General features: G+C 41.7%; 1 protein-coding gene across 1 annotated transcript in view; it reads right to left on the bottom strand.

Annotated features, from left to right (window-relative positions):
- Positions 1-14370, bottom strand: part of Nup133 (nuclear pore complex protein Nup133) — a 390085-nt gene that overhangs the window by 109850 nt on the left and 265865 nt on the right. The window lies entirely within an intron of this gene.

Below are 14370 nucleotides of genomic sequence, written 5' to 3'. Positions count from 1 at the left end.
CCTATTCAATTGAATCAATTAATCTGACTGCTTTCTTCTGGAGAGAGCTGAAAAGTTTAGAGATTTTGGGGCATTGCTGCAGATGTGAGAAAAACATCCCACTGCTGACATTTGTAAAGAATTAACAGATGCTTTAAAAAAAGCCAAGATTTTGATGCACAGAAAGCAAAGTTTATCGTAAAGGACAAATTATCCTCTTTTACCTATTCAAAAATTGCAATTTTTCAGCACAGAAAGGAGAGACAACTTTCTTTAGTAAACCAAATTAAATATTTGCACAGGTGAATAACTCTTCTCTGACTAAACTGATCAACATCATATTTCATGCCAATAACATAAGAAAATTTATCAATATTTAAAAATTGTTAAATATAAATTTAAAAGAAAATATCCTTCTTGCACATAGATCTGTTCAGTAAGAGCAAGAAAATGGGAGGAGGAGGAAGGGGAAAAGATAAGTGGATATTTAACTTATCAATATTATAATATAATTATATAATATCGGTGTAGATACACCATAGTTAACCCATAAAATTAACTATGTACGTAGTGTAAAGGCATCATTTTAATTATATCTCATATTGTGGCTACCTGCACAACAAGATATCAGGTACTGCACTACTTCGAATAAGTAACACTTCTCTAGAAGAGAAGAACCACCCACCGATGATAGGCCAACAAGCATTGAAACAGTGCCATCTGGGTGGTGGTTCCAACTGAGAATAAGTAACAGTAGTAGTAGTGGCATGTGATGAAAGAAAGCAAGTGTATGAACTTATGCAGCATCAGCCAAAAAATAAAAAAAAATTCATACAACCATTCCCTCTAAATGTTTGCCCAGTTCCTCCTTAAATTTATTTAACCTATCAACTTCCACAGTGACAGATGGAAGTTTGTTCCAGCAATTAACCATCCGCTGGCTAAAGGCAAATTTCCACACATCTATTCTTCATCTGTTATTCCTCAATTTCAATTTATGCCCCCTTAGATTCGTAATCTGAACAAGTTGAAGAATCCCATCAGAATTCAGCGTGCTCAACCCATTCAAGGCCTTATACACCTCAATCAGATCACCTCACAGGTGCGTAGTCTCCAGCTGCTGCAATTTGCAGAACTTAAGCCTCTCCTGGTAAGAGGATCCCTTCATTCCCCTCACCAATCTTGTGGCCCTTCTCTGTACACGGTCAAGCAAATCTACATCCTTCCTAAAATGAGGCCTCCAGACCTGCACGTAGTACTCAAGGCGTGGCCTGACTATTGCATTATACAGAGGGACAATCACCTTTTACCTGCTAGCAAAATTCCTGTATATCATTGACAACACCCCATGAACTGCCTTGGCAGCCTGTCTGCACTGCTCAGAAAACTTCCTATCTGACTGCACAATTACTCCCAGGTCTTTTTCATTTTCTACCACATTAAGTGTAGTACCACACAGTTGGTACATTTCTCTGGGGTTACTTCTACTCATGTTTGTTTTGTTATTTGGTTTTTAGGAGCATTAGCAACTAAGGCCATATTGCTCCGGGATATGCGGTAGTCATTCCCTGACCTTTCCGCATCCTCCGTATTTGGTGGTGACAGGCTCGAATCCTGGTCTAATCAAGAAGCGTGTGCTTCTCCTTCCCACCTGGCTACGGAGGCGCCACTTCTACCCATATGCAGTACTTTGCATTTTTCAATGTTAAACTTCAGTCACCACTTCTCAGCCCATCTGCCCAAATTTTCTAGATCCTGTTGCAGTAACACACTGCCATTACTGTCATTAACAAACCTGCCCACCTTTGTATCATCGGCAAACTTTCATACTAAGCCTGATATACCTTCATCACTATCATTGATAAATACACAAAACAATGCTTCTTTAGTCTTCTCTACTAGAGAAGCGTTACTTATTCGAAGTAGTGTAATTCCTGGTTGTTTGTTATTTGGTTTTTAGGAGCATTAGCAACTAAGGCCATATTGCTCGGGGACGTGCGGTGGCCATTCCCTGACCTTTCCGCATCCTCCGCATCCTCAAACCCCGGTCTAATCAAGAAGTGTGTGCTACCCACTGCTGCTCCTTCTCACCTGGCTATGGAGGTGCCCGCAATACCTGGTATCTTGTTGTGCAGGTAGGCACAATGAGATGTAATTAAAACAATGTCTTTACACTATGTACGTAATAGTGTGAATAGCTGTAAAGCTTGATAGACAGTACTGACCTTTGATCGAACTGCTTATTTACATGAAGTTGGGGTGGAAATGATGTTTAAGTTGAAGTTTAAAATAAATTAAAATAAGTTAATTGAAAGGATACGGAATTGTTAAAATTTGCTCAAGTAAGTAGAAGTGCACTACTTTGTCCCTGGTTGTCATTTGAAATATTGAAATTTAAAATAATATGAAATAAGCAAGGCCAATAGTCACACAAGCCACTTTCGTATTAAACGTCATCGGTTGACAGTGATAAGAAAGAAGGAAACCGTGTATTTAAAGGTTCTATGTTCCCATAATGCATTTTGCGACATGTGGGAATCTTATGTGCGTAAGATTCCAGACCGGAGAGAGGTTGGTAGGTAGTTTCGTATTTAGGACGTTAAGTTTAGTATTATGGCGACACCATTCTATGAGAAGTGCTTCATGTTGGAAGATTTTGTAACTAGATCTTAATTTAATAAATGTAATAGCCGAATCGACTAGGGGGTTGTGGTTGTGAGAATGTACATGTTGTTTAAGTTCGGTGCTGGTTTGATTAGTTCTGAAGCTGTTGTAATGGTAATAAGCATGTGTATTGGAAGTTTTGGTGGAACCGTAATTTGTGGTAGTGCTCCCGATGCAGCATGCGTTACAACCGGGTTGCCATTTAATTAAATATATTATGTTATTGATGTCGCTTATTGGATATTTGTGTGTCTCTTTATATGTATTAAACATAATCCCTAATTTATTGTATGAAGAAAATATTAATGTGATATCTGTGATTGTGAACACTTGGCGGAACTGTCTGGCAAGACTGCTGTGATAGGGTAGAATAATACGTGTGTTCTGTTTGGTGTTATGATTATGCAGGTTACTGACATTATTCCTTGCAACAGAAATTGTGTGTTGATTAATTGTAACGGATATTTCCTGGCTGTGAATTTCTTTGTGAGATATTGTAATTCAACAAATAAATCGTCTTGCGAAGAACTGAACCTTAACTTCGCTATAAGCGATCATCATTATCCCATTAAAGACTGCATCATTGAATTACAAACCAAATTTATCATCCTGATAAATGGCAAATTATGCATGAAACCAACATTTATTAATTCACAACTTGTACCACAACTGAATATGACTAAACAAAGATGAGAACGAAAATATCCTGTGCGGACGTACATTTTTGCCGCTCCTGGAACAGAGACGTTTTTTCTGATTTATTTTCTGTTTTATTAGCTTAAATTGACATATTAACTTATTTTCTAGAGTAGTTTTATATTCTTATTTACGATACTTAGATTAAAGTAACTTAGATAGAGATTTTGTAGGTATTTTGTAGGTATTACTTAGTATCGGAAAGGGTATCAAATCCACGTGTTTACCGTTCGTAATTGCCGCCACTGTAACGCGATACAAAATATCTCGAAATAGATAGCATAAGCTTAATATAGTATAGTATAGTACATAATATTGTCAATTAATCAGATAATTAATCTTGTTGAACTTAATTGTCAATTAAATTGTACTTTTAACTATACATATAACGACTTGGGTTACGTAACATAAATAATTAGTAAAAAATAAATAATTAATACTTAACTTGATACGGAAGTTATATAAAGGGATTTGGTAGATAACACTCGATACTGAAACATAAATATAGCATTATCACTGTGTTGAGATATAAATTTTTAGGGTTTTAATTTTGTACTGAAATTGAAATTTTATTGAAATTAAATCAAAATCATAACTCTGACCAGAGCAGCAAAGCAAAAGGCTCAAGCTAATGGGAGTGCTGTGGCTCAGGGGAGAACTGAGGGGGGCAGTTGCCCTCTGAATCACAGCCTATTAAAATGCACTACTTGCTTGATGTTTGTGGAGCAGTCAGGTACAGGACATGATACTGCCATGGGGGATGTCTTTGTGTGTGCGCGATGCAAGGAGTGTAAGAAAATCAGGCGACAACTCAGCATTGTTATGGGCCTATATGAGAGTTTGAAGGACAGGGTGGATGCCCTCGAAGGATTAAAAGTGAGGGGCCCATCAAGCTCTCAGCTGGCCACACTAATGCCAGAGCTTGCAACTGGTCATCGCGCAACACAGCGGCAGCCCCCAAGGCAGAATGCGCTGGTCCCAAAGGAACTAGTAGTTGTTGGTGACTATTGTCAGGGAAACGGGAAACATGCTTTGTAAAAAGGATAGGTGAAACAGGACCAGGATATGTCTGCCAGGGGCAAAGGTTGATGACGTTGTAGAGCGAATATCATCTTTTAAGGGCACAAAAGGTGATATAGTTGTACATGTTGGCACTAATGATATTAAGAGTAGGAGACCGGCGGAATTACTTAACAAGTACAGGTCACTGTTGAAAAAAAGCCTTGAATTAGGGTTGAATTTGAAAGTGTCTGCAATTCTGCCCAGACACGATAGGACGGAGTATATGATAAGAGCCCTGTCAATCAATTCGGCCCTGGAAGGATTGTGCAAGGCTCAAGGGGTAGAATTTTTTTCAGCCTGGTCTGTACTTGTTAACAGGAGAGACTGCTTCTACAGGGAAGGGATACACTAAATAGAAAGGGTGCAAGAATGTTTGCTGATGCTATCGAGGCAGTGTTAGATGGGTCGGAAAACTGCTAGATTGGGGGGGGATACAAGGACTAATAGATTAACAGTAGCCACTGGCAGAGGTGAAAGTGATTCTTGCACTGCTTCTATTGGAATAAGCTGCAGACTGGAAAATAAGATGCAGGATATTTCAGAGACTGCTGGGAATCATTGGGGTACAAATAAACACATAGGTTGTGTTAGGGTAGCTAAGAAAAAGAACAGGTGCATGTATACTTGCGTGTACACCAATGCTAGGAGTTTAGTAAATAAATTTGATGAATTTGAGGTATTGCTCAAAACATAAAAGGCAGATATTGTGGGGATTTCAGAGACCTGGTGTCACACAGATATAAGGAATGCAGAACTGGAATTTGGGGAGTACAATGTCTACAGAAAGGATAGACAGGATAGGAAGGGAGGAGGGGTTATGCTATTAGTTAAGAAATACATAAAATCCAAGGAAGTGAAGCCAGTCGACATTGCTGGACAGTGCAGTGTCGAGTCAGTTTGGTGTGACATAAGCATTGGGAGATCAAAATTGAGAGTAGGAGTGTGCTATAGGCCTAATGACTCTGATGAGTATAATAAGAAACTGTATGGGAAAATAGAGTGGGCCAGTAAATCAGAGAGTCTTATAATGGGGGATTTTAATTTCCCAGATATTGACTGGAATTTGGGGGCTGGTCACTCACACACTAGCAAGGCTTTTGTGGATTTATTGGATGATTGTTTTCTACATCGGCATGTTCAGGAGGCAACTAGAGGGAGTAATACTCTTGATTTGATTATCAGTATTGATTCTTCATGCATTAAGAATCTGCAGGTAAATGAACCACTAGGTGGCAGTGATCACAGTGTGCTGAAGTGGGATTTACTCAAAGAGGTAACTACCACTAGGGGTAAAGGGAAGGGTTATTGCTTTCGTAAAGGCGACTACGATGGACTGAGACAGTATTTAAATTCTATACAGTGGGACCAACTGATGATGTTACCAACAGCAAATTCAAAATGGGAAGCATTCAAAGGACTTATCTTGGAAGCTACTAGGCTTTACATACCAACTAAGAAATATTGTTCAAGGTTTAGGCCTAAGTGGATGTCAGATGAACTAATGAGACATATGGCAGAGAAGAAAAATGCATGGGATACATACAAATTAACACGTGACACAGAAGCCTATGATAGATACAAGTTGATCTGTAACCAAATTACAAAGGAGGTTAGGCAGGTGAAGGCAGATTACGAGAAATCTTTGGCAAGGGATGCAAAGAAAAAACAACAAAGAGTTCTTTACTCATGTAAACTCTAGAAGGAAGGGGATGAATCAGATTGGTCCACTTGATATCGATGGGTCAACTGTTGATGATCCTGCTCAGGTAGCTAACAAACTGAATGAATATTTCGCATCGACATTCACACATGAGGAGTTATTCGGGGAGGGGAATGCCAGAAGTGTATTCAACTGTGGCAATAAGCTAGAGAATCTTGTAATAACTGAGAGTAAAGTGGAGGAGAAATTGTTGAAGATAAATACAAGAAAGGCACCTGGGATGGATGGGATCTATCCAGTTATATTAAAGGAAGCAGCAAAGAAAGTAAGCAAACCCTTAGCCATAATTATGAGAGCTTCCTTGGACTCAGGGGAAGTACCCATGGACTGGAGATGTGCAAATGTGACCCCAATTCACAAAGGAGGATTGTTTGTTTTGTTTGATTTAGTTTTATTGGCGCATCAGCAACTAAGGCTATAATGCACCAAAACCTTGTCATAAAAATGGTTAAAATCTTTCAGTGACCTAACGAATTAGGTCACTAAGTCAGGGTATAAACTGTAAAAGACGAGTATCAGTAAACAAGGTAAAAATAATAAATCTTAAAATAATAAGATTTTTTAAATATGATTAAAAAGGTTTACTGATTTAAGGAAACTAAAAATATCAGACACATAGTCATTGTCGGATAAAATCTGACTGAGTGTATAAGGCTCAGTCAGATGGTTAAAAGCGATAAAACGAGCATTACTAAAACTATAACAGTCACATAAAATATGTTTAACGGATAAAATGGTGTCGCATTGCTCGCACATAGGAGGATCATCCGCCCTCAGCAGAAACGAATGACTGTGTCCTATGCGGAGTCAGGCACGAACAACTTCCTCGCTCCGATTCCTGCGCAGACTGGACTGCGCAGGAATCGGAGTAATTTATTCGCAGTCTGTCTATTCCACGAATCCTGCCATTGGGAATGTATCTTTTGGTGTACTATTTGCCTGTAGTCTGTATAGGGGACTAACAGGCAGCGGTTATTATTGGGAATTGCTGATTTGGCTGTGGCGTCAGCCAAATCATTTCCCCTAATCCCAATGTGGCTGGGAATCCAGCAGAAGTGGATGTCATATTCGCGTTCATGGAGAACGTGAATCTTCTGCTGAATGCTAGACAGAACTGGATGAGGATTATACTTCACAGATATTAAAGCCTGTAACATGCTGAGCGAGTCGGAATATAAAATGAACCGTTGGTATTGGCATTTACTAATATGATCCAAGGCTAACTCTACAGCGTGCAGCTCTGCAGTAAATATGCTGCATTCAGAGGGAATCTGCTCTGATATAGTGCTGTCTGTAAAGACAGCAGCAGATCCCACATATGATTCTGACTTCGAACCGTCTGTGTAGACTGGCGCGAAGTCGGAATATTCCGTTCGGTGTGCTGAATGAAGCTGCAGGTAGACACATGATGGAGTGTCCCACTTTCCCCAGTTTCTAAGCGACAAGTTGCATGCCGGGACACGAGCATGCCAGGGTGGAAAGGGTTGCTTGGATGTTTGGGCAACCTTGTCTACCTTGATATTAAGTTCATTGAGTAGCTCTTGGACACGAATACCAAAAGGACGATTGGCAGTCTTACGGGTATTGTACAAGTTTTCCCATCGTGGCTCAAAAACGAAGGGCCACGTAGGATGGTCTGGCAGGGATTTCAGTTTTAAAGAGTACTTTAAAGACAACTGCTTACGTCGAAAAGATAACGGTGGTTCGTTTGCTTCGACGTATAAACTCTAGACAGGAGATGTTCGAAATGCTCCAGTAGCGATACATATAGCCTGATGATGGACAGGATCCAGCCATCGAAGTACACTGTCTCTGGCTGAAGAATATACTTGGGACCTATAATCTAATTTGGATCGCACAAGTGCACGGTAAAGCCGTAGAAGGGTGCATCGGTTTGCACCCCAAGATAAGGAGGAGAGCGAGCAGAGCATATTAAGGGCCCTTGTGCACTTTGTGCGGAGTTGACAGATATGATCCAAAAAGGTTAATTTTTTATCGAATATGAGTCCCAAGAATTTTGTGTTTGCTGCTACTGGAATAGCATTTTGTCCGAGCCTTAATTCAGGTTCAGGATGAAGATTACGCTTGCGACAAAAGTGTACGCAAACGGTCTTCTCCGGTGAGAACCTGAAGCCATTAGCAAGTGCCCAGGAATTCAGACTATCAATGGCTTTCTGCAGTTGTCTTTCAATAACCCTCATGTTGCACGACTGGCAAAAAATGCTAAAGTCATCAACATAGAGGGCACTGTTTACAGTTGGAGGAATTTGTTCTGTGATGGAATTTATTTTGATGGCAAAAAGCGTGACACTTAATACTGATCCTTGTGGTACTCCCTCCTCTTGGCTAAAGGAGCGAGAGAGTGAGGATCCCACACGAACTTGGAACGATCGATTGGCTAAAAAGTTTTGAATAAAATTGGGGAGTTGCCCCCTAAGACCAAGGCTATGCAGATCTTTTAAGATGCCAAATCTCCAAGTTGTGTCATACGCTTTCTCCATGTCAAAGAACACCGACACCAAGTGGTCGCGTTTTAGGAAAGCATCCCGTATGGATGCTTCCCATCTAATAAGATGGTCCAAAGTGGACCGGTTCCTTCGGAAGCCGCACTGGATGTTGGAGAGAAGGTCATTTGATTCTAGATACCATATTAAACGAGAATTGACCATTCTCTCCAGGATTTTGCACAGACAGCTAGTCAGAGCAATAGGACGATAATTGGTGGTGACTTTTGGATCCTTTCCTGGCTTAGGAAAGGCAAGAACGATTGCCTTTCGCCAGGAGTCCGGAAACTGCCCTTCAATAAAGATTCTATTATACAGAAGGAGCAGATAATCCATAGATTTTGGTGAAAGATGTTTAATCATTTCATAATGGATGCCATCTGGTCCAACAGCACTTGCTTTGGAAAGAGTGAGGGCTCTTTTCAGTTCCTCTATAGTGAAATCCCCGTTGTAGGGATAGAGGCCCTTGGACTTAAAATTACGTGCTTGCTTTTCCAGTTTATGTTTCAGGACCAGGAACTCTGGGGAATACGAGGATGTTGCGGAGATGTTAGAGAATGTTTCCCCAAGAGCATTGGCTATTGCAGTTGGATCTGCAATAGCGCATCCATTATAATCTAGGATTGAAGAAGGGTGGTATGTATATTTTCCCTTCATTTTCTGGATTTTATCCCAGACTACCTTAGAGTTGGTAGACTGGTTAATAGATGATGTAAAACGGATCCACGATTCCTTTTGACTCTGACGACGGATATATCGTGCTTTGGCTCGTGCACATTTAAAGGCTATAAGGTTGGTCGTGGTAGGATATCGGCGGAATATCCCCCACGCTTTGTTTTGAGCCTTTTTTGCTGCTGTGCATTGTGAATTCCACCAAGGTTTGGGAAATGGTGGAAACCGGACAGATGTTTTTGGAACAGCATTCGCAGCTGCTTGGACAATATTTTCTGTGATGTACTTAACTGCATCATTGATAGGCTCTTGACTGACTGTGCTAAGATCAAAATTTGCCTGATGTTGGAAGGCAGTCCAGTCAGCCTGATCAATCTTCCACCGTGGTAACCTGAAGGGAAGACATGGTCTCCCACTGTGTAACGAGGTTATCACAGGGAAGTGATCACTTCCGTATGGATTCTCCTCCACTTCCCAAGTGAGTGAAGGGAGTAGAGAAGGGGAGCAGATAGAGAGATCAATGGCAGAAAAAGTACGGGTAGGCATGTGGAAGAAGGTGTTTGTTCCAGTATTTAGAAGGGGAAGGTCATTGTCATTGAGCATACGCTCTATGACTCGTCCCCTTCCGTTGATGTTAGCACTACCCCACAGGGTGTTATGTCCGGTAAAATCCCCAAGAAGTAAGAAAGGGGGAAGCAGCTGCGTAAGAAGATCATCAAGGTCTGCCTGGGAGATGTCAGTCCCAGGTGGCAAATAAATGGAGCACACAGTTAATAGAAATCCCACTGAAAGGCGAATTGCAACAGCCTCTATGCTGGTTGTAATTAGCAAAGGCTGCACTGGGGTCTGGTTACCCACAAGGATAGCCACTCCCCCATGTACAGGGCCATCCGCAATTCTATCCTTTCGAAAAAATGTGATGTTGTGCATGGTGGGATCATCATTTGCCTTTAGATATGTCTCCTGCAAGCAAAAGCAAACTGGCTCGTGCTTTTGCAGGAGGGCCTTGATGTCATCAATATTTCGCCGGAATCCATGACAATTCCATTGTAGGAATTTAGCCATTATTTTGGCTTGGTGGGTCCATCAGGCGGCTTCCGAGGTGCTGAGGGCTTACTTTTATCAGTCTTGGATTTATCTTTTTTGGGGAAGAATGGACGCTGTCCCGTGTCCATTTCCTCCTCCGCAAAGAGTTCCAAGATTGAATCTTCGGGTATCTCCTTCTGCTCGACATCCATCTTTTCTTGGGTACTAGGGGGGACTTCCCCTTTCTTATTCTTTTCTTTCATAATTACCTTTGTCACTTGTGGAGCATTAAGAGGTACCGATATAGGAGTGACAGCTGATTGGTCCTTTTGTGCAGGTTTTTGAGAGCTTAAGAGATACCGCGCGATGGGAGTGAAAGACTCCTTTGGAGGAATGGTCATGTCCGTCTGAGTTCCGACGAAACATCTCCCTGCTACCTTCTGGGCGTAGGTAGGTTTATTGATATTTAGGGGTTTGACCGATTTCCTTGCCTCCTGGTATGATATATTTAGCTCTGCCTTCAGCCGTTGAATTTCTTTTTCTTCTTTCCACCTCTGGCATGCTCGTGAGTAGGCCGGGTGTTCGCCTTCACAGTTAATACAGCTGGGTTTTGCGGCTGAACATGCTGTTGTTTCGTGGTCCTTTGCACCGCATCGAGCGCATGCAAGGACTCCACAGCAGGCCATTTGAGAATGTCCATACTTCTGGCATTTAAAACACCGTAAAGGGTTCGGAACGTATGGACGCACTGAACAGTTGATGTATCCAGCTTTAATCTCGTCAGGAGGTTTAGGAGAGTTAAAAGTCAGGATAACGCTCCTGGTTTTAACAATTTTTCCATCTCTTCGCGCAGTAATTCTCTTGATGGCAGTAACTCCCTGTGGTTTTAATTCGGAGCAGATTTCCTCCTCGGTTACGTCGAGAAGGTCCCACTCCGAAATGACACCTCTCGATGAATTGAGTGTTCTGTGTGGTGTCACAGTTATAGGGATTCCTCCAATTGATGTTACTCGGAGTAGATGTTCAGACTGCCTGTCATTTTTGGTTTCAATCAAGAGGTCACCAGAACGGAGCGTCTTAACTGACTTGGGTGAACCTGCTAACCCATCCAACCCTTTTTGGATAAAAAAGGGTGACATTTTTCCAATCGGTTTTTCATTCGTGGAGTGCATAATTAAGAACCTTGGGACTGGCCCTGATGGTAGTTCGGTTCGCTGCCTCTTATTAGCAATATTGCTATCTGCTTCTTTTTCAATTGTTTCAGATAGGGACCGGGTTGGGGCCCCTGAAGAAGTTAGTTTATCAGGATTCATAGAGTTTTTTATATGGTTCAGTGCCTGGGCTCCCCACCCACCACAGAGCCCAAAGGGGCGCCCACTACCCGGCATGCAATAAATGCGCTCGGGAGTGGGACGCCAGGGCTACCCAGACACTATACCCGCACCGCCGCCAGCCTGAATCCTGTCCCTCAGACCATGAGGGTAGGGGCGTGGCATTGACACGGTTGACCCTCGCAGGCGAGCCTACTAGCCGATTGATCCTAGCCGGGCCTTCCAGGACCACCCGTCTTGTCGAAGCAGGGGCCAAAGTGGTGTATTGAACCTGGGCCCCTCAACCACCAGGATCCCCCTTGCCGAATTTCCACGGGTCGCAGCGCACGGCAAACACACCGGATTCCATTGATGTAAGCCTGGAACCTGGGCTGTGGGCATTGAATCCCAGTGATGCTAGTCTGGAAGTCCAGCAGCGTCACTGGGAGGTCCCCTCACCACGTACAGGTGCCCACGTCGAGGGGCACAAAGGGGGATCAAAGGGCGACACAAGTAATTATAGACCTGTTAGTTTAACTTCTGTTCCTGGAAAATTAATGGAGGCACTGGTAAAAGAAGCACTGCAGGATCATCTAGACAAGACTTCAGTTATAGCTCAGACACGGCATGGTTTTGTTAAGGGGAAGTCTTGCCTGACCAATTTGATTGGATACTATGATGCAGACTATCACAAAAGAACTGGATGCAGGAAATAACTTAGATATTATATACATGGATCTTAGAAAGGCTTTTGATACTGTTGCACATGGAAGACTGCTGCACAAATTGGAGCAGTGTGCAATTGGAGGCAAATTGCTGCTATGGATAAAGGGGTGGTTGAGGGGGAGAAGACAGAGTGGTAATCAGTGGACACTGCTCATCGTGGACTAATGTTATTATTGGAGTCCCTCACGGTTCAGTATTGGGTCCATTATTGTTTTCTGTATTTATAAATGATACTGATGATGGTATATCAAGCTTAATGTCCAAGTTTGCAGACGATACGAAGGTTGGCAGGGTTGTCAAGGACACTACTGACACTATGCTACTGCAACAGGATCTGGAAAGGTTGAGCAGATGGGCTGAGAGGTGGCAAATGAAGTTTAACATTGACAAATGTAAAGTACTACATATGGGAAACAGCAACCCCAGACCAACGTATTAACTCTGTGGTACTACACTGACAGTGGTAGAGAATGAAAGGGACCTGGGGGTGGTTGTGCAGGCAGATATGAAGTTTTCTGAGCAGTGCAGATGGGCTGCAAGAGTAGCTCATGGTGTATTGTCGATGATATATAGGAATTTTTCTAGCAGGGATAAGGAGGTGATTATTCCCTTGTATAAGGCAATGGTCAGACTGCACCTTGAGTACTGTATACAGCTCTGGAGGTCTCATTTCAAGAAGGATGTAGAGATGCTGGAACGAGTACAGAGAAGGGCAACAAGATTAGTGAATGGAACAAAGGGGTGCTCTTACGAAGAAAGGCTTACGTTTTGCAAATTACAGTGTCTGGAGACTAGGCACCGGCGAGGTGATCTTATAGAGGTGTATAAAGCCTTGAATGGTTTGAGCATGCTCAATGCTGATGGGATTCTTCCTCTTGCTCAGAATAATCACCTGAGAGGGCATAAATTCAAATTGAGGAAAGACAGATGTAGGATAGACGTAAGGAAATTTGCCTTTAGCCAGAAGGTGGTTGGTTGCTGGAATAGACTTCCATCCCTTGTCGTGGAAGTTGATAGCCTAAATAAGTTTAAGGCTCCGCTGGACAGGTATTTCGAACGAACAGAGGGGTGAAGTGGAAGTGGGTTTTTTTTTTTTTGGCTGATGCTGCATAAGCTTGCTTTCTTGCATCAAATGCCTCTACTAATGCTAATGCTAACAATTATCAAACATGCACAAATTATGGAAAAACCCAAACATTATTGTACAAAAGGCCGACAAAGGAGACACCATCGTAATCTTAGATAAAAGCATTTATATCAATAAAATGGAACAAATCCTCTCTGACCAAGATACCTATAAAATTGATAACAAATATAACATTTCCAGATTAAAGAATAAACTCGACAGTATGTTGAGAAGATTAAGATCTAATAAAGAAATCAACCTGCACACGCTACAACAAATTGGGATACGCAGCAACATCCTTCCCCACATGTTCGGTATTACTAAATTACACAAACCCAGCCACCCCTACGAACAATAGTTTCTTTCAGCAAATCTGCTTTCGCCAACCTATCCAGCTTTTTAGTTAAAATCATATCACCCCTTATGAGATTTTCAAAATTTAAGGTCAGCAACACCAACCAAGCTTTCGAACAAATAAATTCTGCTATAATTTCTAGTGAAGACATCTTAGCCTCCTTCGATGCCGTTTCTTTATACACTAACATACATTTACCCTTTACATTACAGGTCTTACGTGAACTCTTAATAACCGACAACACTGTAGCTAATCACACTTTTCTTAACATTAATAGTATCTTAGAATTTACCTCGATATTACTTGAAGCTAGACACTTCCGTTTTCAAAACCAAATATTTGGACAAACATTTGGCCTTCCCATGTGGTTAGGAATTTCAGCTCCCTTATTAGAAATCTACTTAGCCGCTATCGAAAACCAAGTACTTCAACCTTTCCCTCCTGGTATTACACTTTACATGCAGTAGGCAGATGACATATTATTAATAGGAAACAGAGCCACAATTGATAATCTTTTTATTAAATTCAAT

The sequence above is a fragment of the Mastigoproctus giganteus genome, chromosome 1 (assembly GCF_048544385.1).
Source record: "Mastigoproctus giganteus isolate SK-2022 chromosome 1, ASM4854438v1, whole genome shotgun sequence".
Lineage (NCBI taxonomy): Eukaryota > Metazoa > Arthropoda > Arachnida > Uropygi > Thelyphonidae > Mastigoproctus > Mastigoproctus giganteus.
This window is presented reverse-complemented; position numbering and strand designations above follow the sequence as displayed.